Genomic DNA, 19,340 nt, shown 5'->3' on the forward strand with positions numbered 1-19,340 from the left:
AACTAAGTGCAGTCAGATACCATTTTTGTCTGAGAATGAAGCAGATCAGATGCTAATATAGACAGTGAACTATTCTGATGTCTGAGAAGCTGCTTTTTATATACAGTCTCACAGACAAGACTCACTTAAGCAGTAGATTTGTATTAATGGCTGGCAGTGAATTACCAGAAAATTATGTATGTCTCAGTGTAGTGTTGGGATTGTCATGCACCTATTTTTGTCAGTGTTGTGGTGTTGCATTTTTAGGCATGACTCATGCAATTCTCCTTCTGGAATGAAGCTGGTAGATTACTTTGCAATTTTCAAGATGAGATGAAACATATGATTGTGTGAATTCATGAGTTATTTTTTCACCATAACAACATATTTTTGAAATTATTGATTTGATATGTGTAGAAGATGCAACAGTAGTTTCTGACAGGTTATTGTATTTAAAGGCACTATTGGTGTAGCTATTATAGTCCAAGGCCTTAGGCAAGACCAGATTTGTAAGTAGTAATAATACCTCTTATTAGAGAAACTGAAACAGATAAAAAATATTAGATGCACAAACCACATATTAGATCTAAACAGAAGTAGTAGATGTCAAAGCAAAATACAAACTTAACTAAATTTGTATTAATGAGACAATATCTGAAAATTAGAGACAGGTATCTTCTATCTTGCAGACAGCAATTCCCTACCTCTTTTTCTCCTCTTGTTCATATAACCATGTACTTCTTCTCTAGGGTGAGGTTCTGGAAAAATGAGAACTGACAAAGGTGAAAACTTTTTCATATTAAGGATCTAAGTCAGGGGGCCTTGAGGAGAAAGCTACAGAATGACCTATAAAGACAATAAATATAGAGTAAGTCAAAGACATTGCAGCAATTGCCAGAAGTCAGAAGTTCTGTTTCAAAACACAGACAACACCAGAGACTTAATCATAATGCCCACATACTTTCTTGATAAACTAAACCAACCTAGGGAACACATGATATACACTGCCTTTATAGCAATGCTATGGTGAGTTGTGTGGGATGTTTTTTTATCTAGAAATGAGACTTTGTGACATGATCTTTTTACAACAGACAACAAATTGCCATTGCATGGCTGAAATTATCTTCCATAGACTGGGAGCATTTTGAAGACAATTCAAAAATCTAATAATCCTACTGTTTTACTTAACTAAAATAAAGGTTAAGGCACTTGTATAGTTGATGAAGAAGTCAACATCTCTGCTGTTACCCAGTAACAGTCACTTGGCAGCCTTTTGACGAAAAAACACAGGTAAAGAGATGGTGACTATAATGCTTATCATTAATTTGCCAAGTCAATATATTAACTGATTTGGGTTTAGTTAGAAGCTGCTCAGCTAAGGATTCATGGCTTCACTAAACCCTGGGAACAGTAGGAGAAATTGAGGAAGCTTGTAAGACAGTTCAATTTGGCAAAGAATTGAGGGGCAGGAGGTCTCTTCTCTCCAGTAGGAGACTTTCTCTATCAGCTTCTAATGAGAGGGAGAGTGAGCAGTGGAGTTAGGTTAGGGCAGGTCAGGAAATCATCAGGGGGCAATAGTTAGCTACAACAGAAGAGTTCAGAGGCAGGAAACAACAAAGACTGAGTTGACCTCCTGTTTTCAGAGTTCTTCTTTCATTAGCTCATAGGCCATCTCATAGGTCTGCTAATGGTGAAAGACAGAAGTGTTTTTTTTCTTAAGGGCTTTATCTTCTTTCATGTGGGTTCAACATTTTTATCAGCTTTAAGGAAAGTTTCATTCATAAGAGATGAGGAGACCTGGCTATCCCTCAAATTCCCTGTGCAGTCAGAAAGATACAAATGTGTTTATGTTAAGGACAGAGGGATGGAGTACTCCAGTTTGTGTCCTGCTGCCTGCTCAGTCAACTACTTTTCTAGTAATTTGAAGCAAGTAAATTGAAACAAGAGAAGGAAGACTTCCAAAGGCAGTGGCTATGCTGTAGCACAGATACCAGTCAGTTCAGTAACAGCCCTCCCTGTTCTTCTGTAGATGCATTTCAGATGTGCATGTGGAATTTCTGCTATTTATGAGCAGTATAGATGAGCTGCTGATGCAATAGAGGTGGGTTCTGCTAGCATACCTGTGAGCCTTTGTATTAATCCTGTTCCTCTTAGGGTACCAGAAAGCGTTAGGCATCAAACATGTCCCTTACAACAGCAATGAAAAGGAGTGTCTTCTGTTGACTGAAACATCATCCTCTCTGAAAATAATCATAGTTTCAACATTGTTTAATACTAGCTGACCAATTATTTGATCAAAATGGAGTTGTTTGTTATAAATTCTTCTTCCTGCTACTCTATAGGCACACTGAGATCAAAAAAGAGCTAATTTATGTAGAAGTTTCCCAAAACATGGCTGCTTGCATAGATTTAGAGTCTTCATAGAAAACTGAATGCTTTAGAATAATTTGCAGGTGAAATTTAAAGTGCTTTAGAATATAAATGTGTGGTAAACATCTATTCCTAGTTCTTTTCAAATGTGACAAAACTAGAAGAAGAAAAGCCTTTGTACGATATGGTCCTGCAGAACTTGTGCTGTTCATGCTGAAATTGAATATGACCATGGTTTCAACTTTAAACTGAAAAGAGCTTTTTTTCTTCCTCTATTTAATTTTTTAATTATTGGAATTGTTTTCTTTTCTGCCAAACTGTCAATCAAAGCTTATATAATGTTGGTGCACCAGATTTCATTAAGCAGTAATCCAGCATGCATTACTGTTTATGGAAAAAAACATAGGTTACAAGCACCTTTTTTCTTCCCCCTCACTTAAAAGTGCTCTTTCTCTCATAGGTCCTTAGCAATTTGAACTACTGGAAACATCTTCTAAAGAATGGGAAAACAAAGTAGCAGGTCTGTTTTCCAAATATTTTTTTTTAATCCACCTAAATTTGGCAGAAGCAAAGACTTTATTTCTGTGGAAAATGTTTTCAGTGAAAAGTCTTAGATGGCATAGCCTTTGTGGCTCTGATTTGGTGCAGAATGCAGAGTGGATGCAGAGCAAACCAGCTAGACTGAAATCCTTCTCTCTGCTACTCTAGTGCAGTATCTATTGTCTCACTGTGCCTGACAGGGCCTATGTATCTTGGAACTGGGAGGTGTCTTTCTCATAAATGTGTCTGTTAGATAAGGGAAGATGCTGTTCCTTTTCAGAATAGCAAAGAAATAAGCTTCAGAATACAAGACCAGGCCTGTCCCTTCAAATTAAATCTTGGCTCTCAGGAATCCTGCAGCAGAAGAAATTTTTACCTTTATGGAAGACAGCGTTTATAGAGCCAATTATCTATGTTTAGTGTAGCTGGCAACAGTCATCATGAAGTGTTTTTCCTAAAAGGAAAATTGTCCGTTAGTACTGAAGATGTTTCATTAAGGTGAGGAGCTGGAGACTGCAAATTGTGTACATTTCTTTCCTACAAAAGCAGCAAACACCTTTCCAACTCTACTACTGTATCTCATTAGCTTTTCTGACTTGTATTACACTATTTCTTAACCACATTGTGCCAGCTAATGCAGAAACAAAGAATAAAATCCAATCCTTTTTTAGCTGAGCCCCTTTAATAGTTCTTGGTGGGGTATTCTCAAACATGAAAAACATTTGCATAAAAGAAAAATTGCTGCATATCTTTGACAGCAATCTGAACTGCAGAGAGAAATTACATTACCTGGAACTAGAAGTGATTTTACCTTAGACAACCTCCAACAGTCTGAGTCAGCAGGAAAAGTGCTTTTGAGTTCTACACACACTAGAACAAAAAGTGCAGATTAGTCTCCAAAGAAATACAGTAATAAGGCTGTTTACCTAATAAACCGTCGTAGCTTCTGGAAGAAATTCTGCTCCCACTGAAGTAGGAGTAGTCTGCTTCCTAATGAAGTTTGTAGGATTTTCCCATCAAGTTCTGAGCAGCCAGTAACTCTCTATCAATTCTTAGAGCAATTTGTGCCTTGCTATCTCCCTTCCTGGAGGAAAGAACACCTGTGTAACTCCTGATGTTTAGATTCAATACTTTTGATAAAATTAACGACATTTAAATTCTGTTCTGGTCAGAAAAATTTATGTCATCTTTCATGGGTTGTTGGGAGGGTTTTTTGAATGTTGACTATAGTATAGTAGTCATGCCTGTATGCTGGCTGGTTTTTCAGTAATATGGTAACATGACTGCTAGAGAAGGAGCTGGATGACCCTCTTGCTACCTGAGGAAAATTAGACCATCTCAGTCTTTTCAAACTCCCAGATCAACCCCACAAAGAAGAGAAAAAAGTAGTATTGTTTGTTGTTGGTATAAGTATATGATTCCTACTGTCCAAAATCTATGTATTAATTGATCCTTCCCAGTTTTATTTTAATAATAAACATATTGAATATTATATGTCTTCCCATTCAAACACACACACACACACACACACACACACACACACAAAGTCACAGATTCAATATATGGCTCCTCTTGAGGTTTTTTAGGAATGGATATCCTGTTTCTCTTGGTGTCATGCATCATTTCTGATTAATGCCACTGCTGGTATATCAGACTTTAAAGCAAGAAAGGTAACTTTCAGGGAACCTTCCTTCCACAAAGATGTCAGTTTCTTTTAACTTCTCTTTAATCTCCACTGTCTGAAGAAACCCTACCTTTTGTCTCTTGAATGTATAAATTTTTTTTAAATGAAAAAACTGGACTAAGAAAAAAAAGTTAGTTTGGCGAAGCCTTCCAAGAAAAAAAAATTAGTTTGGCGAAGCCTTCCAATCAAAACTTTTAGGTCTTTTTGAAATCTCAGAAAAGGAATATGTCTATCAGATCATAATCTGAAATGTTTAAGTGACACAGAACCTTCTGTAGGGTTCAGACAGATTGTGGAACCCTTCTTCCTGTGACTCCTATGGAATAGTCCTCGGAATTATTGTGTTCAATTGCCCTGGAAAAATGTTATTCTGTTTTACCCAGGAATAATCTAGTTTGAGAAAAGATTGTGTTAAACAAACATCAGAAACTCAGGATTCATGAGACTTCAAATGTTCAAGAACAAAACCTGGGGATGTGGATTTCTGGTGTCTCATTGTTAGAAAATAAAGAAAATATATGAACATGGCTAAAGATTTGGCACTTTTCTAATCAGTAGGCAGACTGGAAGTGCAATTCAGTGATACTGAATCTTCTGAGAATTTGTGGTTTTGTCCAGCTGAGTGTCTAGCCTGAACTTGGCTAGATGATAAAAAAGGATATCTAATTTTTTGGCCTACAGTATCATAGAAATTGTTCAGCAGAAACATGAAAGCCAGCATGAGCAGAACTGGAAAGCAAGAGGATATTGTGTAATAAATAGGAGTCAAGAAGGTGACTGGGGAATAACATTTTCCATTACACCAATTCAAAGCAGAAAACTCAGCCTCAAGTTTATTTCTCCCTTTATGTTCTCCCTCTCAGTTTTTCAGAAGGGCACTCACTATGTTCAGATATAGATTCATTTTTCATTTATTATGCAGATATTAACAGGCTGAATCATGAAGCTAAGTTCGTCACAATGAGCAGTTTTAAAGGAGTGTGTAACTGCCAAGAGTTCATGGTGGTTCAAGCACTTTGCTTTTACAGACTTCTGCAGAGATTAAAAGTTAGTTCCAACACAAACAGCCCTTTCACTAGGCTCTCACTGGTGGTGACAATGAAATAAATTCGTCAGAAAGCACACCATTAATAATATCCTTTTCTTGTTTCCAAAAAGAACTATCTACTTTAAATAAGATAGATGCTAATTTTATATTCTTAAAACCAAAAATCAGGAATGATGTCTTTAGAAGATAAGGCAGAAGTCAGTTTTCTCTCTTCTACTGATGACTCACACCACATGTTGCTACACAGCAGCACCTTCCCAGAGAAGAGGTATACTTCTGTTTAATTCTAGTCTTTGGAAACTGCCTCTTTTTTCTGCTTCTATTTCTAGGTACCCCAATAATTACAATAGGCAGACTTTGATTGCTTTGCTATACCACTGGATGTAGATTGACTTTTGAGATCTACACAAAAAAAATTTATACCTAGCAACTTTCTCAAGCCTCAGGAGTGGGTTTCAGTACTGAGTTGCTTCACTAAAAGTGCTTACAAGAATGCCAGTCAGTGGGAATTTTGTTTGAAACTTGTGCTTTTAACAATTAGCAGCAGTTATGGAGCTATTGACAAAACAATAAAAACTTCAAAAAATACTATTCTCCCAAAATTACAGAGCTTTCAAGTCACAGATGCAACTGCTACTTTTTGGAGATTCAATTCTAATTGCTCCAAGGCAAGACCTACTCTTTGAAGATGACAGTAATTGTCTTACCTGGATAAACCTTTAAAGCTCACTCATTTAGCCCTTCCCTGTCTGATACTATCTTGCCTTGCAGTGTCTTCATTTGTTTTTAAATTTTATACAACACCTTGTCAAAATCTGTTCTACTACATTTTAATGTACATTTTGAAAATTTGTTTATAATGAAATTACTGGTGAGGAACAGATAAGGGCACCAAAAAGTAGATTTGGTACTGCTCTGAGATTCCCTAGTCTAGACAGAATCTGCTAGACCTAGGATCAGAGTGAAAATGACCAGAAAGCTGCTGTGTTTTGAGGGCAGGATAGCAGTGCACTGTGCATGGTGGATGGTGATAATCTGGATTATCTGGTGATAATATGGTCTCAAATATGACACCGCTTTATGTAATGCAGATATACTGTAATTCCCATTTTCAATAATTTCAATAATTAGGTGTTTAAATTATTTAAGTGAATCTTAATGTATCAAATTATGTCAGAATATAAAATTGTCATTCTGAAGGTTCATCTTCTTGGAAAGAGCGGGAAATGTTTAGTCCTGCAGGTCTTTTGAGGGACTGGTTTTGTTCCCTCTGCAGGACTCAAGCTGTTGATTTATAAAGCAGACTGGGAGATGTACCCAGCTGTAGTGTCTCCCATGCTGTCACAATGCTCTTTCAGTGCACACACTGCTCTCTACTGGAAGGTTGTTTGCATGTATTTGATGTGAGAGACCCACTGAACCTCTCATTCAGCCTTCAGTGCCATCTGTGCTTGCTTGTGTATTTATGCCAGCAACATGCATCTTTTAAATATGGAATAAGTAATTTCATGCATTGCTAATCCTTCATCTACATCAGCTTCTGGTCTCTTGTCTGGACCCCGTTTTTTTATCATCTGAAACAGTAGATGGCAAAATATTCCCAGGTGAGGTTCCTGCAACCACTTCTCACTGATTTGTCTATGACAAATCTGTTTAACTTCAAAGCAAGTTGCAATTTTTCTGATCTTTTTTGATCCTGTATGCACATAGCATTTTCCTTCAGCTTAAAGATTTTATGGCATGTTGTTTCTGTGGGGTACATTACAAAACTACCATTTTCAATAAACACAAGCTGATTCTCAGTAGCACTGCCAGGTTAAAGATCTGTTTCTTTTTTTAAATGGCACAACATTGACTCAAGCTTTGGCAGTGGCATCTGGGTCAAGTGCTGCCAGTGTGTACATTGCTGCTTGGCATTCTTCAAGCATAGCTCTGTCTCTTGAGGCTGTGAGAGCAGCGCCTGCTGGGAGGTATTAGTAAAGAATGGGTTAAAGTGGCTCTACAAGAGAAAAGAAGACATGGGAATGGAAATTGAAGCGGTTCAGTTGTTCACAGGATACAGCACAAAACTATGCCCAGAGTGTGGCTCCTACTGCCTATTCCATCCTGTTTAACAGCTGATGTTTTAAAACACCCAAACTCCTTTTGTGTAGATTGTAATAAACTTTAGCCACTCTATAGGTTTAACTATTTTTAAAACTAGAAAATAAAGTAACATTTTATTTGTTATCGGCTAGCTTCATGAACCATTAGTGAACATACTGAATAAATTCACCCAAAGTGTCACTGCATGTGCTCAGTAAGTGGAAGCTTTGCCTCAGGGCCACCTGACCTGTGCAAACCAAACCAAGTTTCTTGATTCAGCTGCTGTTTGGTAGGGGAATGTGGCATCAGCAGATCTGATGTCATGGAAGAGAAGAAAATACATTTCTGGGCAAGGTGAGAAAGAAATCCTATCAGTACAGCTTGCTCTTTCTAATCAAAGTTCACAACTGGAATAATTAGTATGTATGGCTTTGGTCTTAAACCACAGATTTCATTTTCAAGGAATGCAAAATTATTCAAGTTAGTTTCACTACACTGACTTTATATTGACTTTATACCTGAAATTCTCTGCAACTAAAAGCAAACTTGTCAGTTTGCTGACAAGTGCTGAAAATATATACAAGGACTACAGATCATACTAAATTAAGCACTAATGTACTGAGTTTATCAAGAAAACTCCATTTCAAGGACATCATAAAGAAAAAGTAATATCTTAGGCCAGAATAAACTCTCCTGTTTGAGAAGCTGAGATTAATTTTTTAAAATTGTATTCTCAAATCTGCTACACAATGACACATGAGAATAAAGGCTCTGTTTAGTGTGTGTATGTACATATGTAAGCATGTAGGAACAAAAATTGTAATTTCAAAACTAATGCTGCTAATATTGAAATGACATTTATACAAGTATGTCTTGAAATAGCATGAAAGTTGTCACTGGCATCTTCATATGAGTGCAAATAATGTTCGGTGCTACCTCTAGTCCAGTTGCCTCTGTCAATAACATTAAAACTTCTGCTGCTTTTGGAATTGCATCAAAAGTAACTTCTTTTATGGAATTGCTTGTCACAATGTAAAGGACATGAAAGTGCTTGTGCATATATGCATTTGCATGTGTCCAGTCCCTCAATTGCTCATTCCTGTAAGACATCTTTGTCTTCTTTGAAACTCAGGCTTTAAATGATGTATTTAGTTGTGTTCATCAATTCACTTGCAGTATCATCAGAAAATCCAGAAGTTATTTCTAGGATGAAAAAAAGTTAGTGATTTCCAGAAAATTAATAAAATTTTAAGTATCTTTTGTATGTGTGGTAAATTGGACTGGTGGCACCACCTACTAAAAGTGCCCAGAAATTCCATTACAAAATCATTTTCTGTAGCTCGTAACTTTGCCAAACTTTAACTATTTGGCCTGAAAGTTTGCTTACTGGGTAATCTGCCTCAGACTGAATCTTTCTGGAAAATTTCAGTCAAAATTACTATTTCCAAGAACTAAACTAGGATAAAATACATCATTCTGTCCATATCAAAATGTTCTGGTTGCCTCTTTTGTGTGAACTTTTAATGATTTGAAACAGAAACATAAAATTTGGAAGGAGTGACTGAAGTGTCCAGCTTGTGCTCTTTGTTGTTGATATGGAACTGCATCTTGAACAACTTAAGACATAAAAAAATTAAAAAAAAAAAAAAAAATAAAGGCAAAGATGAAAAAAAAACAAACCACCAGAAATACCAGAAAGAAAATATCTCAGTCTGCAAACACTGACTAGAGGATTGTGAGACTTCTGAAGTCACAGCTCTAAAAGGCTGCTACTGATGGAGATTTCAGCTTGTAGTTAACTGGGCTTTGGAGTGGTACCCGGGACTGGTACCAAGAGTGCATGTGATGAGAGCTCAGCACTGTCAGTTCTGGGTGTCCTTGCTCAAGTTTTGCAGGGGACAAAACTCTCTATTTTCAGAGCAGAGATGGCCAGAGGTGTTTGCCGGAGGAGAGTGTTAGGGCAAAGAGTTTGCACTGAGACTTGAAGCATCTGTCTGTAAGGAGGGAAACAGAGATCACAGGAACTAGGATATAGGAAAATAAGACTGTGGGATGACCCAGTTGTTTGACTCTGATGAGTCCTCTGCAGGGCTAACTTTTTAGACTGGATGTTGAATGCCAAAGGACCATGAAAGGAACTTGAAGGCAGGAGTCCTGTGACAATAGTACTGTGCAGTCCCGTAACTAAATATTGTAGTAATGCCTATATTCAACAGTGCTGCATTACAAGTACAATTTTTGACATTTACTAATATGTGTAATCATATTACTGAAATGAGTATTATATTTTTAATGCTGTATTTTAGTGTGCAATATAAATGTATTCCACATTTTCCAGTGTTAGGCTCTCATGACCTTCTAGATATGAAAAATTGTACTTTAAATCTCACTGGATGACTGGTAGGCTTTCCTTCTGATTTATATAATATTCACATCATAACCCACTTGAGTGGCAATACATCAGACTTCATCTTACACATGACAGAAAATGTTATCCTGGGCTGAAATTCCAGGTTAATATTGTTTCCAAAGACAAAAGCTAAATAAATCAATTATTTTAAATTTAAATTGAAAGGCATTTATCTAGGCTAGAGTAGAGTTTGCTCTGGTGAAGGAAGCAGATCATTAATATGGAAAAGGCTCCTATAGGATGCAAGAAATTAAAAGTGCTGAGCTACATTATTTATAAACCTCTCCTGTGGGGAGCAGGTTAGAACTGGACAGAAAAGTAAGTCAGAGCTAGCTCCATTCAACTGCTGAGGTTGGTTCTTTCACGTCCTGGGCTGAACCAAGCAGAAAAGGGTCTAAACCAACTTTTAATTCAGCAACATTTATGGAAGAATTTAGGTTAGAATGGACATTGGAGATCATCTGGTCCAAACCTCTGCTAGAAGCATGTATTAGTAGAAATACAAGAAACCGAATTAGGTTCTTATGCAGAAAACAAAACAAAACTTTTTTAGACATTTTAGCTAAATACTGTTTTTCTTATAGGAAATTATTCCCTTTGCAAGAAAAACACATTTTTGAGGTCAGCAGATCAGTTTATATCTTATGTCATATGAGAGCAGACAATGAGGGAAGAATTACTAAAATTCTTAATACAAGAAACACAAAATGTGAGATTCTTGAAAACAGCTGTTCTGCTATTAACATTCCACAGAAACGGAATGATTTTCAAAGTGGCTTTAAGCCTTGACAAGTTAATTGACATTATAGTTGGGTTGGTCAGGACAAAGACTATTGGAAAAGGGGTCTTATTATTGTTCACATGGGTCAAATGAGGGCAAGTTTTAGCTGATCTGTGACCTGCAAGGTTAAATGTTTGACCCCATCAGATTATCAGGATGGCAAAGAGAGCAACAGAGACTGAAAGAGCTGCTGGGTTAAGCAGCAGCAGTTCACCCATACTGTCCTTTGCTCAGTTACACAAATATAAACATAAAGGGAAGAATCTGTTCCTAAGGTGTGATAAAATAACAGCTGAGGAGAAATTTTGTAGCAGACACAGTCTCTGTCTCTGAGAAGCTGATCATATATAAAGCTATATATATGGAGATGCCTTTGTGCAATTTGAAAATCTTTCACTACTGTTTGCTTCTGATTTAAAGAGAATGTTTGCAGCAGTATGTAAGCATCAAACAGTGTAATATAAATATTATAGCATACAAGTCTTCAAAAACATTTAACTGTTAACAATGCTTAAAAAAAATTTCTGCTATCATTTATCAGATGGCCCCATAGCAAAAATGATGGGATAGTTTAAAACTCTCTTACCTTTGTGCTAACCATAGTGTTTAGAAAAATGTTAGTACATCATGCTTGAAAGCAAACATAAACATGAAAGTTTATGCTGGAAATTTCCCCAGCTGCTTTCCTATTGGTCAGATACAAATAAATCTGTGTGGTCCATGTTTTCAGCATGGTTGATTTTTAAATAATAATGTTTCTGCATGCACCCTATTCTGCTGTAAAGACTCAGCAGTTTATGAAGTGGGAATCTGGGGTTGTGTTAGCAGTGTGTGCTTCGAACTGTGGATGTTGGACTGCTGTAATGGAATTAATGTCATTTAACTCCAATTACCTGAGATACATCCATTAGATTAGATTGGAGACTGAGGCTCCTTGTGGTCCTCAGCATCCTAATGAAGGGAAGAGTCTGAAAAACAAGAAAAACAAGTACACTAAAACAATACCAGCAACTGCTACATATTTACATATTACCAAAATTTTTAAAGGTTAAGTTTGTCACAAAATTTTAACATTAAAAATATTTTCCATGTTGCCTTTTATAAACCCCATCTTTATTACAGCTACACTCACCTGACAGCTCAAACTTTATTCTCCATTCAGTCTCTGATTTCTGACTGTACATTCCTTCATTATTTGCAGTACTTGCTAATTAAGTGCTATCTGCAAACTTGGATGTCTTTGCTTTCCACATCGCTGTTACGTTATATTTGTGTAAATATTTAAAATCTGGACCTCTAACACTGACTCCTGTCATCCTCTACTACTGACATTTTAGCTTGAATATTTTCCATTTATGACTACAGTAGATTTCCTACTAATACAGCCAAATTTATGTTTAAGCATGCCAGTTTTCTTCCTCCTCTCTGACTAGGAAAGAGAAATTTAGTAGCAAGAATCAGACAAATTTCATGCATTTTTAAAAAATAATTAAACTGTCAAAACCAGCATGTTTTTAAGCTGTGTGCTCCTTTACTTCTGCTGAAGGTATTGGTCACTTTTAAATTATTTCAAACTGAATTTTTGTCATGTGAAATATATGGTGTTTTGCAATTTTTCTCATCAAGTACATTATTCTAAAACCTCTTTGTGATATTTCTCCATGCATAAGATACTATTTCCTTTTACATCTCGGTATACACAACTGTGTATGCTTCTGACTGTGTAGGAATACATACACAGAACATATTCAGGATGTAATAATATTATTTGGAGGAAATATGTCTTCTTTTTTTTTCTTGGAAATTCCCTATCATTTAAATGCATATCTTGAAGTTTCAAGTTATAAAAACAATCTTACTTCCTCTAACACCTGTGCTTGTGTATATGCCAACTGATCCATCAGCCTTTCTTTCAAATCACTTCAAGCATCTGCACATCCCTAGGGATCTGTGGTCTTCCAGAAAAGATGCAGTTTTATACATGGAACTTCTTCACAGCCTTGCTTTGTGTTAAATATCCTTGTTTTATTTATACCACTTCTTCAATATTTGCCTCTAAGTATACTTTTCTTGCCTTCATTTTAAGAGTGTGTTTGTATATTTACATTACTGATTATTTATGTTAAATACAAAAATTAATTTTCTTATTTGATGCACATATACTAGGTTTTCACCTTGTAGCAGTGTAAATTAAATTCTTCAGAAGTACTGAGCAGTTTGTAACATGCCAAGGACAAAACCAGAAGTCATTATTGTTATGAAGAAATAGAATTATTTTTTATGAAGGATTGCCAAACACAGCTCTTCATAGGTTATCCCAAACAATGCAATGGTGGGGGGGAAGAAGAGAAAATTACAAATCCCGCAATTCAATATTTTGAATTTACATAAAGGAAAGGGAGTTCTGAGGTAAAAACAAATTAGCAATGTTACAAATAAGAGACACATCAGAAAGTGATACACCAATCATAGTTACAATGAATGGGGCAAAAATCTTTTCTACATTACAGTTTAAGATAAAGGGTACAAAATTATCATAAACACATTCTGTATCAAAGATGAAAGCAGGATTCATGACGCGATGCTTGTGGTTTTTCAAATTCTAGCAGAGTAGAAGCAGTCACGTGGTTTCTCCAATTTGATTATTTGATTGCGACGTTGGCATAGCACTGTGGGCATCAATTAGAGAGGATGATCTTTCCTTCTATAATCTATAACTCAATCCAATAAGTTATTTCCAGAATATCACAAGCAATGGGGAAGACTTGTATTGAAATAATAAGGGAACTTCGGGCAAGGTACATTTAGGAGATGGGATAAAGGGGTGAACCTGGGCACCACTGTTTCAGGGGAAAGAAAACAGTGGAGCCCTGGTCTGGGTTTCCATCTCCACTCCCTTTGAAGGCCCCCCCCCACCCCACCCCACAGCAAAGGGGAAAGCTCTCTTACAAAGGGAGGTCTTCTAATGTAGGGACCCCTCTGGCGATCCCTCCCATCAGAGGGGGGGCCAGAAGAAGGACTGAGGGATTAATCCAATTTCACCTCCCCCCCAATAGGGGCTGGCCTCGCTGCAGGATGGTGGAGGGCCATTAAGGGAGGGGTGGGGCTGGTGGGGAAATGTGGGTGGAAGAGAAGGATCAAGGTGGGAAAAGGGGATCCCTGTAGTGTGGCCAGCGCCATCTTGGGAGGAGGTGCCGGGTGCACTGCATCTCGCCTGGGGAGGCACAGCCAGTGCCGCCCCTAAGGGAGGATAACAGTGTCCGGCAGGGTGCTTGGGGTGGCTCGGCCACTGCCATCCCAAGGGAGAAGGTTTGGGGAAGTCTGTGGGGAAAAGGGAATGGGGAGCTTTGCAGAAGCTGAAGGGGAAAACTACAGGAGAGGAGTCCGACGCGGCTGGAAGCCGACAAAATGCGTGGATTGAAGGGCGTCTCTTAGGATGTTAACAATTCTCCCATAGCTGACATGTCGCCATTTACAATTCTGTCCCATTAGTGTCCTTTTGACACCCCCTTCCCCCATAGCCCAGAATAGGGAGGAGAGGGTAGAAAAGGCAGCTTTCCGAGAAAGAGAAGGAGCTTTCCAATATGAGTTACCCCAAAAAGACTGAGCAAGGTTGCATCCTCCTCGGAAAAGGAAAAGCCTACCGGCCACCAGGGACATGCAAGGCTACAGACCCCGTCTGGGCACGGACGGTGGTAAAAACTCAGAAAAGAAAAAAAGATATCTCAGCCGCCCGCCAGGGTTTCACCCTGCTCTGACCCAACTTACCCTCCGGGCTCAGGCAGTGAAATCTCTATCTCTCTCCTCGGTGGTGGAAAATCGTGTTAAACTGAGGACGTATTTTTTCGTGGTTTGGCTCTCCCAGAGGCCTGGGTGTTCCCGTTAACCAGAGCTTGTCCCTGAAACTCTGGGTTTAGCCACTGTCAGCCTCTGGTCTCCATTCAAATGCCGTCCCCTGACAGGCCACTTTTCGAGCTCAGTCCATCGAGCCTCTGCCAAACTCTCCTCTTTGTCCTCAAGTAAGTCCACCCAGCTCCCGGCCCCTGCAGTCTGGCTGGCCCTGCAGCGCGGCCGCTCCTAGGCAGAGTAGAGAGCACGCTGGCGAGGATGAAGAGGGTCCCGGAGCTTCGGGTTTGTTTTCCGCCCGGCACGTCAACTCCTCTTAGCATCTGCAGAGCTCTCATGGTGGCAAAGTTCCTTTCTCTATCCCCCCAATGGAAATAACCATCCTCTGCTACCATTTGTTGCTGTGCGAGACCGGCTCTAGGCGGGTGCATGGCAGGAGGAGGGGAGAGGCGGCGGCCACTTTTCCCCTTCGGCTCTGTGAGGCTCAGTTCTAGTGCGGGAACAGACGAAATGGTGACACGGGGCTCAGGTGATAACACGTGTTTATTGTAGAACCGTGTTCCCGAGACACCGGGACACTGACCAAGGGTTGGTTATACCCCGTGCCAGGAGTGGGAGGGGGAACACGAGCTGAGGCCAATAGGATGGGAGGCAGGGAAACCCTGGAGACCCTGGGGAGGCAGGAGCGGCGATGGGAAAGGTGGGGTGGGGGGTGGGCAGGGACAGACCGCATGGCGAGGGGGAGTGATAAGGGAACACAGCATCGGGACAAAGGACCACGGGGGAGGGCGGAGGGGTGGGCTGGGTCGCAGAACAAAGGGGGAATGCGTGGGAAGGGGGGAGGGGGAAGAAGACAAAATTACAAATCCCGCAAAGGAGTTTTTTGTTATGATTTGATTGTCAACTCTGTCCACTTTATCAGCTGCCTGCCAGGTTATCGCTAAAGTTAAAAGTTGGTTCTTCAAAGAAGATATGAGTCCCTGAAAATAAGGGATCATCATTGTACACCTCACAGTGTGAGAGTCAATCAGAATTTGTGTGAAATATGCTTGCTGCATGAATATCCTTTTGTATCTGGACTTTAGCAGAGCAATATATTACAGCTGTACTTCACACTTTTTCCATATCGTTAAAAGGTAACATCACGGGTCTCTGCTTGCATTAAATTCATGTTCTCAAGTATGTTTGTCATTAAAAATAAAGAAATAAATCACATATACTAAGCTTAAACTAAAAAACTAAGCCTGGTTTTTAGAAAAAACATTGAGCTTATCCTTCTGAGCCACCACAGCAGCCTAGCTGCTGGAGGGCTCCCAGTGAGGAGTGTTAAAGATGATGCTGGGCACATGGAAACAGTGGTGTTTCCACACTGGAAACAGCATGGTGGCCTCTTCAATGTCGGCACATAACCACGAATTGATTTTGAAGTCTCAATTTGAATGTCTAAGCATGACTAACACCCAGATAAGGCTTTTGACTATAATCCAGGTCTGTTCTCAGAAGCCTGTCAGGAAAGCATGCAAAGACACTTCCAGTTATTATGAGGAGTGTGTCTTTTGCTACCAAAGTATTAGATGCAGAAATATCCTCTGCAAAGGCATGTGTGGGTAGCACACCTCTGCCCATTGTTCTCCACTCTGTTTCTCTGGTTTATACAGCTGTACACAGTGGCTTGAGCAGGCAGAATTCACATGGCTGTTATCTATCAATAATCAGCATCACTTGTTGCAATTACATGAGAACCTGCTGTGATGGTGAGCTGTGGGACAGCTGTCCCCTCAGGCTTTGCCCTAGGGCTACAGAGAGGTTATGTCTCAATACAACTCTCATATGATTAATTTAATAATGTATTACATGCCATGCTTCCTGAATGTTCCATTGTGCTCTCTTTTTTCCTATCAAAGAGCTATTCAAAGTAAACAGTGACCTCATCAATACCGTCTGAAACTTACAGTAAATGGAAATCTTCCAAAACCATAATAGAAACCATATTTCAACAGATGTAAAAAGCAAGATGAGGAGTGAGACTTAATTTGGATGTGAATGTTACAATACTTGATCCTTGACTTGGCTTTGCCCCGCCTAATCTTTTTGCTAAGTGTATTAGGCCTTTTTCATATGAGGATCTAGATTTTAAAAAAAGAGAAAGAAATTCAGTACTTCAGGTTTCTGCAACATTTATGGCTTGGTGAAGAAGAGAGAAGGAATTTCAACTCAGAAGATAAAAAATACAAAGCCAAAAAAAATTAGCCTGCAGGAGAGAGGAGCACGAGTACTGCCATGACTGAGGTTTTCAAACCTACAAAGGTATTTGAAAAAAGATAAATTTTTATAAAAGTATTCATTAGCCTATTCATTCATGACCTCCAAAATGCCACCTGTCAAAAGCATGCAAGGATTGCTAGAACAGGAACAAAGTTGTTATTCAGGGTTTTTTAGACTGATCACAGCCTACAAGCCAAGTAAAATAAAAGATCCTATCAGAACATCTTTGTGTTAAGCTGCAGGTGCTTGATTTCCAGCTTGGAGAAACACTTGTCTTTGCCTTGCTGGTATACTTGGATCCTCTTAATCTTTGAGACTCAGTAAGTTGTCCAGGCTGCAGTTCTTTTTCTTTTCTAGATAGAGAGGAACACTTAATAATTTAAAGGAAAAACACCAGAGGAAAACACTTTGATTTGGGATTTACACATTCAACAAGTATTTAAAAAGCAACACTTTTTAAAATATTAAGGAATTATAGGCTTGGATTCCAATTGGATGTGTTTATTTTGGTTAGCTTCTTTTTTACCTATAGATTAGCATTTCATATCATAAATTCTAAGGCTGGTTGCATTTTCTCTTGAAGTTCTAATGTGTTTAGAGTACTGAACACAGTACTGTGATTTCTATCACATTAATAGAAATCTCCTATCAGAGTTGATCATCACTGCTGTAATATCCTGTCATGAAATCTGTGATGTTAGGTGATGTAACAGTGCTTACACCCATTGAGAAAATATCTGAATTAAAAAAAAAAAAAACATGTTTTGTAATACTGGAAACCAGGGCTTTGGTTTTTTGGCAAACACTCTGATTTTCCTTATCTAATTTTAAAATTCAGAAGATATAAACAATTAATCTGTAAAAAATAATTTATAAACTTTATATAGTCTAATACAGTCAAAAGTGATTTTATTATATTTACCTCTATTTCTATATTCATATTTCCATCATATGTCTTGTATCTGACAGAGAGCCACAGCCATTCTAGGTGGGTGAGATTTATCTTTCAGAGTGTGAAGAATGTCTAGTAAGTATGCAAAAATTGTATTACATTTCTTGAAAATATGTATCTCCCCTCAAGGAAATTATGGTTATTTATGATATTGGAAGAGTAGTATTGTGATTTTTTTTTTTTTTTAACAGCCATCAAAAATTGGAGAAATTTTGTTAGAACGTGTGCTTTATTGTCAACTCATGGTCTGCTTGGTGATGTCTACAAACTGTAATCCTTTGTGGACAGCACACTCTCTCCACTGGATTCTGTATCCTTGAAGAATATGCTATTTCTGGTCTCAGTAGCATTTTAATTTTAAAATAAAATGAGAAAGAGGATTTCAGGTAGGTAGAGAAGGGTGTACAAGAAAGTAAGATTGCACAGTGTGATAAATCACTGGATCTGCACAGTTAGCAGCTTTCCTGGAAAAGAAGGCTATAAGTGCTTGTGTGTCTGTCTGTTTCCTGTTGGCATTATTCACAAAAATCAATAGTATATATTCTTCTAAAAAATAATTTTCTTGACAACTTGGAACATACTATTTGCTAAGTAGCAAGATCTTGATTCAATGGAAGTGCAATTATTTTAAGGCTCTTAAGTTCATATTCCTGTTCTTAAATTATATTTGTTGCAGAATGGGGAGAATTTTATTCTTTTATTTAGGCCTCACAGCATGCGATCAAAAGGCTTTTTCTTGGAACAGATTCAAAATGGTGTAAGTACATGGTACTCTATGTCTCTATTCCTTTTTTTCAGTATTTTCCCCACCCCAGCTGTGTATCACAGGATAAGTGCTCTTGTCTCTGTAAGGGGTCTGGAGGGGAGCAACATGCCAAGCTAGAATACAAATTGGCAGATTTCAGTAACTAAATATTACTTCTTCATTTTAGAGTCTTCACTGGTTCACCCTGTGGGGTGGCTTTTTCCTCCAACTCTGCATTGCTAAGAAATTGTATAGAAACTTTCCCTTTGTCCAATTCTGCCAGCATTGCTTTCTTTCAACAGAATGACTCACTGTTGATCTGGATTCCCTGTGTATGGTATCACAGTTCTGTGAACAAACTTGCTCTCCTGTTAGCCTGACATCATTGTTCTTACGTCTGTCTTGTCACTGACATTAAACAGGACAGGCCAAAGGAGACTACCTGTGTCTCGTCATTTCAGCAGCACTTTGACAGCATGCTTAGCACACTTTCTACCATATTTTTCCTTTGACCCCATTTCTCCTCTGACAAAGCTATATAGTAGGTCAAGCACTTCATGGGTATCAGGTTTTTAGCTCCAGTTAGGATTTATATCCACTACATTTCAGCTCAGATGATCTCAGGGCACAGAGGC

At 38.4% G+C, this 19,340-nt stretch overlaps 1 long non-coding RNA gene across 9 annotated transcripts in view; it reads right to left on the reverse strand.

Annotated features, from left to right (window-relative positions):
- Positions 1-19,340, reverse strand: part of LOC146767339 (uncharacterized) — a 184,133-nt gene that overhangs the window by 23,770 nt on the left and 141,023 nt on the right. For 4 of the 9 annotated variants that reach the window (XR_014955591.1, XR_014955590.1, XR_014955588.1 and 1 more), the window contains exon 4: positions 684-11,865. This is a non-coding gene — a long non-coding RNA (uncharacterized LOC146767339). The remainder of the gene's footprint in view (positions 1-683; positions 11,866-19,340) is intronic. The other 5 variants (XR_014955595.1, XR_014955593.1, XR_014955592.1 and 2 more) reach the window with 5 other exon arrangements.

The sequence above is a fragment of the Lonchura striata genome, chromosome 5, assembly GCF_050655825.1.
Source record: "Lonchura striata isolate lonStrDom1 chromosome 5, ASM5065582v1, whole genome shotgun sequence".
NCBI classification, from domain to species: domain Eukaryota; kingdom Metazoa; phylum Chordata; class Aves; order Passeriformes; family Estrildidae; genus Lonchura; species Lonchura striata.